At 32.5% G+C, this 18,428-nt stretch overlaps 1 protein-coding gene across 1 annotated transcript in view; it reads right to left on the reverse strand.

The window, feature by feature from the left end:
* The window catches only part of LOC114645980 (neurexin-2-like), a 224,959-nt gene extending 207,279 nt beyond the window's left edge, over window positions 1-17,680 (reverse strand). The window contains exon 1 of the mRNA XM_051922533.1: window positions 17,530-17,680. The gene's annotated coding sequence lies outside the window, so the exon portion shown is untranslated. The remainder of the gene's footprint in view (window positions 1-17,529) is intronic.
* Window positions 17,681-18,428: the final 748 nt, after the last annotated feature.

Here is an 18,428-nt window from a genome sequence, read left to right on the forward strand (position 1 = left end):
TATTTCATATGTATATGTTTTAAAATTATTCCAGAAATAAAATAAAATTTCCCTTAGTACATACATTTCTCTTAATAAATTGTACATTTCGTGACTTATACACAATGTATTTCCAAATACATTGTGTATAAGCGATAAAATATACTCATTCATGGCTTATGGAAAAAGTTAAAAACACAGGTTTCCCAATGAATGCAATTTAATTTAAACACCTGGTAACTACAGTAAAAGTAGTAAAATAGGTAGCTGTATCAGCATATGTTGGCTGTAATATACTCCACAGTAAAACATCTACTGTAAGAGTGAAAAAAGTTACAATGTTAGGAATTTGTTGAATGAACATTTCAATATTAGTTTCTAGACATGAATAAATCATCTGTCAGGTTAACAATTTTAACCATAAATGAATGCATCTGGAATATCAGAGCACCCGTTCTTAAACAAATTTTGTATTATTGGAAAGTTGTATATTCCTACGTAACATATTAAAATAAAAAATATATCAAAAAGCAAGTGTTCCAAAATTTAAAATACTCTTTACAGTATATATAATTTATTTGAAATCACCTATTTTTAATTCCAACTTAAAAGTACTGTACTGATCATAGAACATTGTAGGCTATATCCTTATTACTAGCTTAATACTTGGTTTAGAAATTCTAATTTTTCTTAGCATTTTTAGGTCTAGGATAGATTTTGTATATGAAAAACGCCTAGGAGATGTCTATTGGATGATACTTGCAATGTCAGATTAAGGTATTTTTAACATGCATCCATCCATTATCCAACCCGCTACATCCTAACTACAGAGTCACGGGGGTCTGCTGGAGCCATGACAAATATGACAAATGACAAATATATATCAAATATATTGAAATATCTAAACTACATGCTCTAAAACATATTGTTTAGTATATAATAACAAAAAATGTACAGTATATTTAAAATATATAATATATTCTAAAATATGTCTTTATTTAAGGCATACAATTCCAACTATTTTAAAATATTTTGAGATATATTTATATATTGGAGATACATTGGAAAATATATTTCAATGTACACAACTGTCAATGATTTAAAAATTTTACAATGTATTTCAACATGTTGCAAGATATTGTAATATATTTAACATATACTTTTATTTAACCTACGTTTTAGCATATTGTAGCATATTTTAAAATATAATTTTATGGCTAGCAGTATATTTTGTAAAAATATACTTATATGTGTTGTATTTTTGTTAGCGTCAGCTCATGAACAACCCCTGTTTATGGGAGGTGCTGGAAATCTGTTTCCTCTAAAGCGAAATTACAAACAGTCAAGACAGATAAGGGGCAGGAACCTTAAGCAGACCAGAAATGAAAGGTATCATGAGGAAACATAATAACACCAGGAAACTCCTGAACTATATTATATGGAAAATAAAATAGCATAGTTAAGACATAGAGTGCATCTGTAACAACACTAGACATTCCTTCACTGAGACGAACAGTGATCAGTGTTTTTTGAAATCTACTAATATAATAAACATATATACCCCAAAACCATGACATGGAATGCCCAGATGTGATGATGAGTGAAGAGATCGACATTTTTACTTACAACAACACATTTCAAATGAGAATTAGAAAATAATGTAGTCTGCTAATAATGTAATTGCCAATTATTTTCTAGTACATTTCCTATTTCAGATCTGTTAGTTCCCATGATTAACTCTGGGCTGGGATGCCAGCTGTATTCATTTAAGATATCTTGAGTTTCCTTCCATAGCCTTAAAACCTATTGCCAAGAAATCTGGTGGCATTAAATTGCCCTTGTGTGATATGTGAGCCCTGTGATGAATGTGAGTTCTGACCTTCTACTCATTTCTAGTGGGAGCAGCTCCAGCTTCTTTACAATCTAAATGAAGATTAAGTGGATAAAGAGTATAAATAGCTGAATTGTGTTTTCTAATTTTAGCGTGTTTAGCATAAATAATGAAAAAAATTTAATTTTATTTGGTAACATTCTGTGGCAGAAATTATAAAGTATTAAAGTAAGCCTTATTTTATGGGCTATACTTTATAAAGCACACTACCATAAGGTGTTTAACAACACAAAAAGAGTAATTATCAAGATAGCAAAGTGTAATATGAAATAATTGAGATTAATCATAAAGCACAAGAAAATAAACATTTGGAACAGCTTAGTAAAGTAAGAAAAGAACAAATATTACATAACAGATAACTGAAACCAAAAGTAGCACAGCTGAGTAAGTAGAGTAGGTACATAAGTGTCAACTAGAGATTAAAATAAACATTGAACACTTAATTATAATATTTCTATAGCCTAAATTAAAATTAGAAGATATTAGTATAGGATAGATTATATGTGTATATTATGTTATTAATCCAATAAACAGACTGTGGTTGGGAGGGAAGACAATCAACTTTAAATGAAATGAAATACTGTGGTCTACTGTGGTCAGTTTGTATACTGCTAATATTGATTAAACATGCATAATTTTATATACATAATCTTAAACAGTATTCTGCATAATTCAGATTTACTACTCTTACTTACTTACACAGTTATATCAAATAAAATACACTGTGCAAGAGCTGTAACATTAAACTAAATCAGAGCAGATATAAATTTAATAGTTTTTGTGCTACAGTCTAACTTTGTTGACTGGTTCTAACAGCAAATGAATTTTTCATTTTAGGATTTAAAATGATGAATCTCTGAATGAAATACCCTCATGCACTCTCATTCACGTTATGTTAATATTTAAACATAACAACTCATTGAACATTTAGTTGTCTTTTACAGGTCATTTCCATATCCCCCTTGCATGAAACAATGAAGTATTTTTTTCACTCTTCACTTAGCTTTTATTATTCCAATGGAAGGATTTATGGAACTTGTTTCAGCTCCCAAACTTACTGTAGAGACATAAATACCCCACTGTGTTTATTTTTTCAGTTACATTAACCACAAGTTTGCTTTCTTTAATGCACAGGAGAGAATCACTTCTAATAAAATTAAGTTGTTGAAAAGAAAATGACCCTTGTCTTTTTTTATAATTCATTTTTACTGTATATTAGAAGCAACCCTACAATTACTGTGCTAGCAACCTATTGTTTCTGTGGCCATTTTAAATTATTGTCTTGTTTTCTTCCGCTATCTTTAATTTTCACTTTGTTAAGGTGGTTTCACCTATCTCTCTAATTACAGCCAGTGGTACACTATAAAATTCATATAAACCATCTTCTTCACCCTCCATTTTTCTTTTATGTTACTATTTAAATTTCTATTTCAAATAAATAGAATAAACAATAGGTAATTTTTTTCAATGTACTGTAATGAATATCTCACTCTTTGTTTTGTGTAACCCAAGCTGTTGTATATGTCTACTGGGAAAATAAGTATTTAGAATTTCATTTTTAAGAATATAAGAAATTATATAAAATATTACAAAGACTCATAGTGGCAAGAGGTTTACCCCACATAGTGAGCACACCTGCATGAGGGTCATACATGAAGCTCAAGTTATGAATTTAATTACCGTATCGTACTGAAACAGGGTGCAATAATATGGGTAATTTCAAAGCCTATTCAGGACTCAGTAATAAACACCTTTCCTATTTGAATAAGTTGATTTATATTAAAGTAATATTGTAATTTATCTCTCATAAATATCTGAACACATTTATTTATAAGGAGCTAACAATTGACTGAAAGTTATATTCAATGGTGACTCTACACTATATTGGGTCTTTATGAGTGAGATGGGCCTGTCTGCAAGTCAATTCTGTGTTGGACTGCCAGCCAACCCAGGGAAAATACATTTCAGTCTCATGCTGTCAATGGTCAATTAAGGTCAATCTCCCTGTGGTCCTACAGCTGAATTAAGCAGGCTCAGCACACCAATGGAAATATGAGTAATGTTCAAATCCAGCTGCTCTTAAGGAAAACATCTTTAATATTCATGTTTATTAAATTAGGAAACTTTTCCAGTACATTTAGGTATATAGAATGAAAGACAGTCATTACCAAAAAAATAATGCTAGTAATGGGTCTAGATGTGTAACCAAATATTTGGGTTCACTCACCATAAAGAGCCCATTTCTGTAGATACTCATTAGTAATTATGGTTTATCCAAATCAAACAAAAACTGAAATAATTACTTCTTAGTGGATTTTAGTCACATCAACACTGCATTCACTAAAAGATACTAATGAGATTTATATATGGTGAGAGTACATACACACATGGCTGCCCTAGCCTTTGTATTATTTAAGGTTTAATAAACAAAACATAAATTGTTCATTTAAACTAGTAAGCCATAATTCTGATTTTACTTGAAATATCTTTAATCAGTTTCCGATAACACTCTAATGGATAACATAGGTTAAAAAAATGAATTGATAAATGGATATTACAAAACAGCATTTTAAAGTATTAGTTTCTTTAAAATGACATTATGCATAATGAGATGTATCTCATATAATTTAGTAGTTTGCAGAAGCAAGGACTCACCTGAAGCCTATCCAAATGTGTTTGCTCTGTACATGCCTTTAAAGATCTGTGTTTGTGTATTTTAAAAAAATATTAACAATTTACATAAGATCACAGAAAATACAAAAAAACAGATTTCTTGCATCTACTACAGATTATCACCATTACCATTGATATCCTGATGTTAAAAATCTGTTGAATGAAAGAACAAACTTTTTCAACAAATCATGCATGATGAGAATAAAAAAACAGATGACCTTCTCCAGACGTAGGCTCTCAAACACTGGTCATCGAAAACCACAATATCTGCGTTTTTTCTGAAGCTACTGTAGTTTCTCAATCAACAACCAATTAATATTATTATCTTTCATGCTTAATTAGACTTCCTTTCCTTGTTAAGGTTGTACAGCCCAGTTTCACAGGTTAAAATTAGTGACCTTTCCATAAAAATCCAAAACCATTAGAAAAAGGATTTTGGAAAGATGCCTCATCCTCATACCAGAAAAGCATGTTTTACGCTTTATTGGCTAAGAGGAGAATATTCCTTCAGTAAATTACACAATGTTCAATGACCAAACCACAGTTAAATGTCATAAAATTCACTTACACAACAAAAAAATGATATATACTGTATTTACAGGCCATTCAAACCTAATTAGTATAATAATTTTTTTGCAGCTCTATATGTGGCTTAGGCTTTTACTTTTAACTGTTCTTTATAAAAATTGATGTTAAACATACAGTGTAAGTATTTTATTTTGAGAAAAGACCATTTTTATTACAATTATATGTTAATTATTTACAGTATAACACATTTCAAAAGATAAACATTACATTTCCTATAATCAGAATTCCTGCTAAAATAATTAACCCTGCTGCATCACAGCTCATTGCAAGTCTTTCCTGTATTCACATAGATTTTGTCCAGTTACTTTTTTTATCTCCTACATAAAAAACATAAACGAAAGATTAACTGGTACACTGTTTACATACTGCATGAAAGCAAGTGCACAAATGTGGCCTGCAACAGACTGACATTCTGTTCATTTTTGGTTATACTCTAGAGCCGGATTCTATCAGAATAGACCCCTGGTATCCTCAGTTCTATTATGGAATATGCAGGCCCTGATATTAAATGGATGTGTGGATGGAAACAGCCATAAAATAAAATTTTAAAAAATCTTGTAATGCTAGTAATATTGATAGTTAGAAGTATTTAATTTACTACTGCAGTGCAATATGTTTAATTCAGTGCTTTAAGAATTGGTTCTATTCATGTATTGTTGCAAATGTAGTAGAACATAATTATTACCAAAATTATTTAATCAGTTCAGGATCATAGAGTCCAGATGTCAAAAATAAATCAGAATACAATGTGCAATCATCACATAGTAAGTGACTAGATCCAGAATTCATATCCATGGCACTAGACCCATGAAGCAAGGAAGCAACGCAGTGCTTCCCTATATTTTTAATCTAATCTAATCTAATCTAATTTTGTAGTGTTCATCTAATCTAAAGTGGTTTGTTAACGTCTTCAGAAAGAAATGTATACTGACATAAATGGCCAAGCATAAAGTTACCTCCTTTTTGAAACTGTTAATACATTTTTATTAATTAATTAAGATTGCAACAGGCTAGTAGCATTGTAACACCAACATAAATGCCACTTTATATTAAATATTCTGTATATTAATAAGTAAATAACAGTAAAATACGGTAAATTGTAAGGTACTCTTTAGAGCTTCATATCATTATATTTTGTTCAACCTTCAGTTGTCAATTTTTTCTTTATAGTAATCTTTATTTAATAATATATGACCACAGAGATTTCTTTTTTTTTTCTTGAAAATATGGCAAAACAAACCTCTTAAAAATATTCCCTCTTGCCTTTTGTGCCTATAGCTGTTGGTCAGTGTTGCACAAACACTGTTCCTGGTTTTAGCTATTCAGTTCAAATAAAAATAGCATATGTAAATATGCTAATTTAGCCTGACATGGAATGTCAGTTTATGCAAATCTGTGGTCATACACACTATGGTAACAGTGACATTGTAGCAGCCATCCAGTATCTCTCTCTTTCTCTTCCATTCAAAGCTGACACACATCGACAGTACTTTCATTCTGCTATCTAAGAAAAGTTAACTGAGCAACAGTAAATATATTTTAAAACAGGAGTTGCAAAGGTAAGTTACTTGACTGCAAACCTTTCAGTATTTTTGGGGGTGGAACTGTGACATTAGTTCTAGTAAATGGCCTCAGGACAAATGCATCTTACAATTATAATGAGCTATAAGCCTGTACCTAATGAAACTCTGTGTTTATAATGTCAGTTTTCAGTGAAAATGTTTCAGCATGTTTTAACAACTGTATACTACAATATCTTTATTGTTTAAACCACTGGGTGTGTCAGCAACTGACACAAAGGAGAATGCAAAAAACTCTTCCAACTGTTTCATAAGAAACACCTTTTCGAATGCCCCGGAGACGCTTACTGCAGTGGCAAACAGCCACCATTATTTTAGATGAAAATAATTCCAATAGCATTTTTATAGCAAGGTCTGTTTTAATTAAAAGTTCTATTACTTGTTACTGAAAGTTTATTATCAGTTCTTATTATTACAGTGACTGACTGCTAGTAAATTTTTGTTTTAGATACCAAATGAAACCCAATCAGAAATAAGGTATCATAGAAAATACATAGTTTATAATCTACAAACATTTTTATTTAGTACTGTATATTAATTAATTAATTTATTCATTGGCATACTGTTTTACTGACATGTAATATAAAATTTTTATGCTTAAAATCATTTGGCACAAAGTTAGCAGTATGAGCCATTCTGAATTCTTATTTTTATATCAGTGATATTTAATGTACAGTAAAACAATGCTGAAGATGCTCAAGATAATTTTCTAATTAAAAAATTTCAAAATCATTTTTTCCCCTAAAATACAATAATTTCTGAACCCTTGACAAAAGCAGCATTTCTCTTAACTTACTGGAGTACACAATTCTGCCAAACATGCATTTCAAACAGTATATGTTATTGATGTACATATTATACTCAGTCTGCTGTACTGTTACAATCATAAACTGCAATGTGACATACAATATTTGGTAAAAATCCATCTTCATTTCAACCCTTAAAAAATACCCATTCTCTTTGCTACTTTACAATATGTCAGTAAACATATTATGATGTCACTGCTGGTGAATATTAAGATGTTAACTCAAATTCAATATAATATTAAGCTCACAGAATAATGGGTCAGGACAAAAAAATCACAGCATTTAGTATATGTAATTTTTATATTACATAATCATATGCTTAATAATTAATAGAATGATGAAAACAATTTTGCAGATTACAAGGATTTTCCATTTTTATGACTCTTAGAAATTATTATTTTTATTTTGTTGGCTAGTTTTGTGGTAATAACTGCAAGTTTCTCCTGTTCATCTTATGAAACATTCATGAAATGAAATCTGAGGCCTTTACAAAACATTCACTGCTCCACAGAGATGAAAGTAGCCATCAAAACAAGAACTTCACAGTTCCAAGGTTTTTCCTCTGGGACAAAATTTTCCTAGGGATTATTATCTTTTTACAATTAAACAAGCAGGACAATACCGGACAACCCAATATGACACAAAATGTCATATCTCCTCAGTTTTCTTATGTTTTAATGTTTCACATTTAATATGACAAAGGCTGTCTTGAAATATTGTTGGCACGGGGTTTAATGCTAGCACATGGAAATGGGAAAGACCGTCATTTATCTTGTAGCTATCTAAACATGTGATGCTACTTTTAAGCATATTACATGAAATTAAAAATATTAAATTAAGTAAAGGCAAAACATAATAACATTTCATACTATAATATTTCATAGCTATTGATATAGCCTCTATTTTTGTTTTCTGCCTGTTGCTTAATTTCAGGATTTATAATTGAAACTATAAGCAGAAATTCTCTTAACTTTTCAATTTCCCCAACATTCTCTTTTACACCAATGTAATCATTTAGAATTAAACCCTTACAGTATAATAACAGTCTACACAGAGCTGTTGAACTGAATTAATATTGAACTGACATAATCAGTTTGTAAAAAATTTAGATTGGGGGAGAAAGCTAAATAAGTAATATTTACAAATTACTAATTGGAGTTGTGAGTGGAAACTTTGAGATTAGGATTTGAGAATAACTGAGAACAATTTAAAACATTTCACATATTAGTCAATAATGTTAACAATATGGGTTAATGAAAAAATAATCTAAATGAACAGGGAAAGAATGTTCATCTTGCTAAACCATATCCAAACTGTTGGTCAAGCTAAATGCACAAAACTATTTTATCATCTTACACAGTAACATTAATTTACAGATTGGATTATTCCATTTCAATGAAGAGATGTTGTTCAGCACTCTGACTGATGCTGCAGGAAAAAAAGCCAAATGTAAACAAACTGCATGGCAAAAAAACTCATATTTATTGAATCCTGTGGAGAAAACTAGCAAGGCAGAAACAGAGATGTGCAAAGGTCGTCCATCAAAAATACAAAACCATCTGGAAAATTAAAACTCTGTCCACTCTGAAAGGAAGGAAAACTTTGGATTTTTAGATGGCATGATTTTGGTTTCTTCAAAGAGTAGATATGCTTAATTAATTATGGTCTATCATGAACCCCTGCATTTATAGTAGCTGATATTTCTTTTGGAAGGTCAAATCATGCAAAGAGTCCAAACAGTTCTTATACTGTAGACAATCTAGTAATTCATAAAGTAAAGGAAACACCTATACAAAATGTTCAAGTAAGGTATTTGGCTACCACACACCACCATAAAACCTATCATGTAACTTGGCACAGAATCTGCAACTGTACTAGAATACAACACTATTCATCCATGATAAATTCTGTCATTTAGCATTCTGATGATTATCACTGAAAACAGTACCTCCTTGAACTGCTCAGTTCAGTTGACATTTACTGACTTGAACAGCCATGGTATGAGGGTTTTATTGTGCACATACTATTCAAAGTATTAATTGACCTGTATACAGATTACAGGATCATAAAATGTATTTTAATAAAATTACCTTTACAGATTTTCAGAGCTTGTTTATTTATCTTTATTATTTCCCAGTTCTTTTTAGAGTTAAATGTAAAATCATTGCATTGTGCCACACAAATGATTTTCACACATCTAATCAGTCAATGTAAGAACAGATTATTTTTGCCAGAAAAACGTGACCTTATAATGTGTCACATGCTGACCCGAAATGAGTAACTGCTTTCTGAATGCAGTCAAAGGATCACCGAGCCATTTTCCAGGTTACGTGCATCAGGACGATTGTTTTAAAAGCAAAGCACAGCAGCTCACAAATTCTTAAAAGGACATTACATTGTTTTCTCAATGTATTTTAAACGTAGGTTGCTCTGAATTGGACATGTAAAGGAAAGTAGAATGCCTGTTTCAAATACTGTTTGATGAGATTTTCCACAATAGATGACTTATTCATAACAAAAAGCCAGGCAGATCACTGAATGGCCCATGTGAATCCCTCCAAGGTATGTGGCAAATGCCTGAGACTGCATTCTTAACAAATAATAAATGGCTACTCTAGTGGAAGACAGATGATTCTTTCTTTAAAAAAAGGGAACCGCTGATTATATAAATAGGCTTGCACATAAGAACATGCTATGCTACAAAAATGGTTGAGCTACCTTTACCATTTGGTTTAGTTATTCTGTATATACTTGTTTTTACTACATATATAAAATATACAATTTTCTGAATTGAACTATTTTAATACAGGGTAAAAAACAGATAAGCTTATGCACTCTGCTTCTTCCTAGACACTTGTTTTTTTTTCATCAAAAGCATTCTTAATTTTCCAAAACTTTATTGAGCTTATTGACTGACACACATTCTTTTACTGTGGCATTATAAGGGTGTGGCTAAGATGGTGAAGCTCCTGATGCATTCCTTAGAAATTTTCTCCAGACTATTACACCACTACTAAGGTATTTAATAAAATAAAAAATAATGCACACCCATGTAAAAGTAATATTTTAAATTTTATGGTCTATTGCACAACTCTGTACTCAATTGCAATTCACAACAACTGTGATTGTTATTGTTTAGTCTACCGTGTATTCTCGATATTTACATGATTCCAGACCAGTATGAGAAAGTGAAATCCTCTAATCACTCTCATATTTCTAGAAAATACAATTTTAGCTGTTTCATTTGGCATGAATACCAGATTCCAATGAATACTGTGGGAAGCAGTTCATTATTTAGTCAGTATTTACTATTAAAACTTCAGGAAAATGTATGATTGGGATTAAAAATACTTTGTTTTTTGTTTTATTTTGCACTGTGCATACATGTCAATAAAGAATCCAAACCAATGATACATAGTGTAATTCTCTTGCTAAGCAGAATGCATAAAGAAAAACATGAAAGATGAAGGAAAAACCCTTTATTATTCATATATCAGTTGCATAACCCCCCTGATACTAATATTACACATAGGGTAATAAGAATCATCAATCAGTGGAAATGTTAACCTTAGGTCTAATAGGCAAAAAGCTGCAATGATATGTGATAAATGTGCTACAAAGGACTATTGTAAACTTTCAATATGTTTGGCACTGGGGCAAAACCATGTATTGGGTGTAAATCCTGACACCTTTTATGGCAGTTGTGTTTGTTTTCATTATGTTTATATTTTTTCATTTCTGATTACTCTGGTTTTCCTACCATATGTCAAACATATGAATATTAGGTTGAATGGGGAACACTAACTGACACAAGTTGTGGTACATGTGAATAAACGTGCCTGGCAATTTAACTGGCTCTATGTCCATGGCTGGTTTTTGCTTTGAACCTATTTTTCTAGGATAAGTTCCAGGTCAAATGTAAAATGAATAAATGAATGATTTCTTTGTAACAAGAAAAGCTACACAATAATTCAATCTAAATGTAAAAAATGCTATACAGGATAAAAGCTTTTGAAATCTGTAATTAACCAAACTGTCCTAACTGTGTGAGAGAGACAAGAATTTAATTTGTAAGCATCAGCAAAATAAAAGATATAATAGGAAATAGAATGAGATATAGGATAACCAAACTGTCCTAACTGTGAGAGAGAGACAAGTATTTAATAAGTAAGCATCGGCAAAATAAAAGATATAGTAGGATACAGGATAAGATATAGGATAATTCCAGATGAAAGATAAAATCAATGTTATTAACATAATGTTTTAGCAGTTAACATGATAAAGGTTCCACTATTTTTATCATTTTTATTTATTTATCTTTTGAATATATAGAATTACACTTTTTTAATTTCCATATTTGAAAAATAACTAAGTGCAACATTTTTAAAATAGATATAGATAGATAGATAGATAGATAGATAGATAGATAGATAGATAGATAGATAGATAGATAGATAGATAGATAGATAGATAGATAGATAGATAGATAGATAGATAGATAGATAGATGGATAGCATTCTTTAAGATCTGCTTTTTTTCATTTGCTGTAATTCCTTATATGGGATACTGCCTAAAATGCATATGTAGAACTCACTCACAAAAACCACTAAGCCAATGATTTGCTATAGACGCATGGTCAAAAATAAAAACTATAATTACCATTTATCATAGAAGCAAAATTTGGTAAGTCTTTGATTTCTCAATACAGAAATATAAAAACAAGAAACCTAGATAAGCAAGAAACTAATTTATTGATATGAATCAGACCCTAATTAAGTTACTCATTGAAATTAAAATTTTGTTCACTCATTATGCCAAACACTATCCTATTCTACGATAAGATAGTGATCAAATGGTGAAAATATATCATCTCTCATATTGTTTTTCACAAACTTCCTAGTCACTACATGCTGAAACAAAAATAAACCTCTTTTGGATTAAGGTTGATGGTCCTCTTTCAGTTTCCTGCATACTACACATAAATTCTTTTGTTGATTTCTGACATTCTTTTAACCTTCAGCCTTAAATAGATTATTTATAGTAAATAGATGGATTATACACAGTTAGGTCGATATATTACTTTAAAACACCAGAAACATTAATTGCCCTAATCCTCTCAATTCTCAAAAACATTTATGACATGAAATTGACTGCTGTTCAAGCAAAAGTGCCAGCAATAGCTGAAGCTGCAGAACCATAGTGAGAAATAACAATTTATAAGAAATAGAGATAAAACTTGTTTTGCTATTGAAAGTGTGCATTTGATGTTCTAATAACAAACTCTGATGTCTTAAATAGACAATACTGCCAAAGTAAATGGACTTCTTGGAAAGATGTATGAGCATGCCTTGCGGGATTGTGTCTTAGTTGATATTAAAGATACAGGCTGGTTAAGTGTCATTTTGATATATTATGTTGACAAATACCAACGGTATTGATATACAGAATTATGGAAACCAAACATTAAAGCAAAGACTAATATAATATTTAGATAAATAATTTTGTATGTTATCGTGATTTGCTTTATAAACCATCAGTGAGAAATATATTTTAAAGCACAAAAGGGAAAATATAAGTAATTTACTGATAGATGTGATAAAGGCAATGATAGATATGGTCAACAATAAAGTAGAAGAAAGGTCTGAATGCATTACTGTGTAAGCAGGATGAAAATAGTGAAGTTCATCAAGTTTGGTTTTGAATGACAAGTAGTTTAGTTTATATTTGAATTGAAAGGTTGACTGAACTTCTTGAACAGGTATTTAAGCTTTTTTCAAAATCTGATTCCAAGATTCGTCTAAGTTTAATCCTAACTAAGAAATAATTTACTATTTTAATATACTGTATGCTGTCTCATAACTATTTAGCATGGGGTACAACTAATACATTTTAGTGGATGTTGCAGAAAACATAATGCAAAACCTTTTTTTGCCTTTTGTTTCTACCATACATAGGGCAAATGTTAAATATATGTAAAGAGACGCCATTGTATATAACAGCTACAAAACATAAAGTTTAACCTTCAGACCCCTTCACTTTATGCACATTTTATTGTGTTGCAGATTTAATCTTAAATTCATAAAATGCCCATTTTTGTCCATCAGTCTGCTCTCAATGACCTATAATGACAAAGTGAAAATATGTTTTCAGAAATGTCTGCAAATTGATTAAAAATTAAAACTGAAATATCTCATTCATATAAATATTCAGACCCTTTGCTGTAGTGCTCCAAATTGTGGTCAGGTGCATCATGTTTGCTTTGATTACTTTGAGATATGTGTACAAGTTGATTGATGTCCATAGATCAAGGCAAGGGTATAAAAACCATTCCTAAAGCTTTGATTGAACCCAGTGGTATCTGTAACAAATCTTCTGAAATGCTTTCCTTTTTCTTTCCTTTTCGGAAGGACGACCATCTCATCCATCAATCAAGCATTCATGGTTGCTAGATGGTAGTCATATGACAACTGGTTTGGAGTTTGCCAACAGCATTTAAAGAATTCTGAGAGCATGAAGAAAAAGATTCTCTGGTCTGATGAGACAAAAATTGAACTTTTCAGACACAACCCTAAGCACTATGTCTTGCGAAGGCCAGGCACTGCTCATCATCTGTCTAATACCATCCCTACGATGAAGCAGGGTGGAAGAAGAATCATGCAATGTGGGTGCTTCTCAGCAGCAGGAACAAAGAGATTGGTTGAAATGGAGAAAACGATGAATGCAGCCAAATACAGAGAGAAATCCTGCTCCCAACTGGACACAACAGAAGACTGGGGCAACAATTCACCTTTCAGCACAGCAATGACCTGGAGCATACAGCCAAAACAATGCTGGAATGGCTTTGGGACCAGTCTTTGAGTGTTCTTGAGTTCCTCAGCCAGTGCCCAGACTTAAACCCCATAGAAAATCAGTTGAGAGGCCTGAAGATGGCAATTCTCAGACACTTTTCATCCAATCTAAAAGAGCTTGAGAGGATCTGCCAGGAAAAATGAGATATAGTAAACTACCCAAATCCAGGTGTGCAAAGCTTGTAGAAACTCAAGAAGACTCAAAGCTGTAAGTGCAACCAAAAGGGATTCCACAAAGTACTCAATTACGAGTTTGAATATTTGTATAAATGAGTCATTTTAGTTTTTGATTTTTAATACATTTGCAAAACTTTATAAAAACTTTTTTTACTTTGCCATTATGGGTTATTAAGTGTAGCTTGATGTGCAAAAACTGCATATTGATCTGTTTAAAATGAAATTTAAAGGAAAAATAAAGAATGTAGAAAGTGAAGGGGTCTGAATACTTTCTGAATCCACAGTATGTAGCCAATCAGTGTTTCTGTTGTCTGCAAACATCAAACATTCTTTTCAGACTTGCACAAAATTTCAAAGTAGTTGTAAACAATTCAATAGACTCCAGAAATCAAACGATAGATAGATAGATAGATAGAGAGAGAGAGAGAGAGAGAGAGAGAGAGAGAGAGAGAGAGATAATAGTTATCAAAATGGTAAATTAGATATTTTTCTTGCTCTCTTTAAATCCTGGTCTTTGCAGAATGCCACAAGAGAAATCCTACTTTGCAGAATGCCACAAGAGAAATGCATTTGCAAACTGATACATCACTTAACAGTGTTTCTGGTCAGAGGAGTTCCCTTCCTAGAGACTATACATCAAATCAGCATCAGCACAGAAGTCTTTCATCAAACATGAGTGAGCTTATTTTGAATAATTTGTGAAAAAAATAAAACAGCAACCTTGATGTTCTAGTTCACGACAAAAGGAAGCCAGTGACTAAAACATTATAGCCATAACTGTTGAATAATGATGATGCCTAAATAAAGAGTTGCATGTAACATGGTTGTCTTGAGACCACCATTTCATTGACATGTGCTATATTTCGTGTGATTTTCCTACATAACAAATTAACTGACCATTCATTCTTGATCAAATAAAAATTGCAAATTGAGACATTGCCTCTTGAAACACATCTTCAGGACTCAGCTTGAGGTTGGTCTGTAACATAACTTGACGTATATACAGTATGAATATATTATTAGTGAATGAAACGGAAGAAAAAACATTTCCATATTTAATTAATTTTGATTAATAAGGTTGAGAACACCTGCATTTACAAAAAGCACAAATTAATAATAATATATGCATGAAGAAGAAGAAGGTATATTGAAGACAAAGTTCATGTTTACTGCCTGTTTCTTGAAAATTCCTGTCACACTGTTGTCAAAAGGCAAGTAAAAAACAAAGAAAATAACCGTATTCTCTTATACTGGATCTGGAGTTGCTCGTTTCAAACAGAAATAAACGGTCACGACTCGGTCTGATATCCTCCATGCCACTAAGATAACGGATGGAGCAAATGTAACCTATATTGGTAAACTAATGGATATTGTGCCGACTCCCTCCGTTCGCCACTGCCGGTACCCCTGCCCAAGTTCAAATGCGCCGATCCAAAGAGCCACTTCAGCCGCCGACACGTGTAAATGAAAAGCACTGCGGTGGTAATGCTGTTCATACTGTACCAGACAGTGATGGAATCCGAACCCGAAGCTAATGACCTGTGTTACAGGGCGTTGGCAGCTGCGCATTCCCGCCATCTCCTGACGCTCCAGATACGCCACACACCTGTGCTACACTCGCGCGCGCACACACTCCCCCAAGATAACCGTCAGGACGTGAGCTTTTACCCGACAGGTTTTCCTTCTTTACACGGGACGTCGCTTAATAAAAATCACATTGGAAATAGTTTTTTCTTCTTGACAATAAAGGGCACTTGTACTTGAACCGTATTTGCCAGCAGCGCGACTCGAAAACAATTTTGCAGCACTAGCAATCACTGACAATTTCCCGACGCCGTCTAAGGGTGACACACATGAGGAAAGACACTAGCAGTTGTGCAGCGTGAGGCGGGTTCATGCAAGGTGGATCAAGGCTGTGTCCCGACTGATGCTTGGGGGAATACTATTCTTTAATATACACAAACAATGTACATTGCATCAAAAGACGCATTTAACTAATGCAGCTTTTCTCTGTATTCATAGCAAATATCTAGCTTTTTTTGGCATGACCACAATAACTAGAAAGAGTACGGGACCGAGATTGGCGGAAATTACAGTTTCTCTCGAAGAGAATAAGTATGACAGAGGGCACAAAAGCAGGTGAAACGGCAAATAATCTTAGGTAGATAGACAGAGCTGCCTTCCATGAATTAATTGGTGTAACTTTGAAAATTGTTGCTAGAGGCCATATCGTTCAGGAATGTTTCACAAAATGAACAGATGATCAACTATTCGCGTCAGCAATACCACAGTATAGTTAAAAATGCACATCACTTTTTAAAGATCTAAGTAAATGTGCTACGTTTTATTTGTTCTTGACATTTTCCGCCTCTCTCGTTCGCATTTTTATTCGTCTCCGAAGAGAAACTCATTTCTTCTACTTACATTTAACATAAACCTCAACAATCTAACACATCACTATTGATTCAAGTCTGACCTTTCGCTGTGTAAAAGACGGACACTGAAAGCCAAGAAATTTCCCTCGCACAGGGAACCACACAGTGTTCTATGTTCCCATCACGCAGCCCATATTTCCCCGCAGCTGTATGTTTTTAAAAGCGAATGAAACCATCATTTCAAGATCCGCCCCCCTCCTTTTTCAATTTTTCTTTATAAATGCTCAGTGCTTTGCGATTGTGGGCACTTACAATTGCTTGTCAAAAAATACAAAACACATAGCCGCTTTAACCATCGAGGGTCTTTCAGTATTACGTTCAACAAAAAATAATTCAGTTTCTTCAAGACAATTCATAGTATTCTGTAACACAGAATTTTAATATACAGCATAGAATATCACAGGCTGTATTGCTTGCACAACAGATTCTCAGTTTTGCACAGTGATAATATACCGTGCTGTGACTAATCTGTAATCCGCGTTAACATAAATACTGTTAATAGAATGAAAGAAAAATATCAAACTGACATTTTCATAAATTAAAAAGGCATACCTATTTTTATCGGACCCTTTTTGTAGACTTTTTTTGTATATCCGTGATTACATATTGCTCCTGTTTTCTGGGATGCAGCTTTTTTCCTGTCTCAAATGCAGACGATGCTACTCTCGCAGTTTCACCTGCATCTCTGCATTTGACAAGACCTAACATCAGCACCACTCGTGGGTCCGCCTTAAAGACACACCCACTAAATTGCCATTGGTTACAAGTCAATATACAGGCGGGGGTTACCAGGAGAATATCCAATCGCGCCCCTAATAGCAACCCTTTCTAAAACTGTCTGGAGGCGCTCCCAAAGCGTCTTGATTGACCAGTCAAACAGCCATTCAGAACTAAACAAAGTCGGGACTGCTGAGGTTTATAGGGGATAAACAATCAAGAGGTTTTGAATAATGCTAATGATAGAAATAATGCTCGTGTGCCTGTTTTGATTTTCATTAATTCAAGGAAAAAACTCTGCCAAACTGACTAAATGTTGTTCATCTTCTCGCCTTCAGTTAGAGAAAGTATTTTTGTTGCTCTATTGAAAAACAGAATGTTACAACAGCTGCTTATTCGTTACAACGCCTGCCAAACTAGTAAAATTAATTAGTTGCTTATCATAAAGTATATAATTCAGTAGTAGTGTAAATTATGATAGTAGCATTGAAACAGATTATTCCGTGCATTACAGTAGAAAGCAGAAGAATAATAAATTAATGAGTGAAGCCCTTCTCAACTTAACTTTTTGCAGGTATGGTCATAAATACAATAATTAAAAAATATAGAAGGCCACTGGTTGTAAGCATTCTAAACTCAGGCTTTGTGGTCTTTGTGAATTCATGAAGTCACTTTTCAGAGCATATTCATGTATTAAACATTCATACATTTTTAGTAAGTTTGAATTTTAAAAG

Source organism: Erpetoichthys calabaricus, chromosome 1 (assembly GCF_900747795.2).
Source record: "Erpetoichthys calabaricus chromosome 1, fErpCal1.3, whole genome shotgun sequence".
Lineage (NCBI taxonomy): Eukaryota > Metazoa > Chordata > Cladistia > Polypteriformes > Polypteridae > Erpetoichthys > Erpetoichthys calabaricus.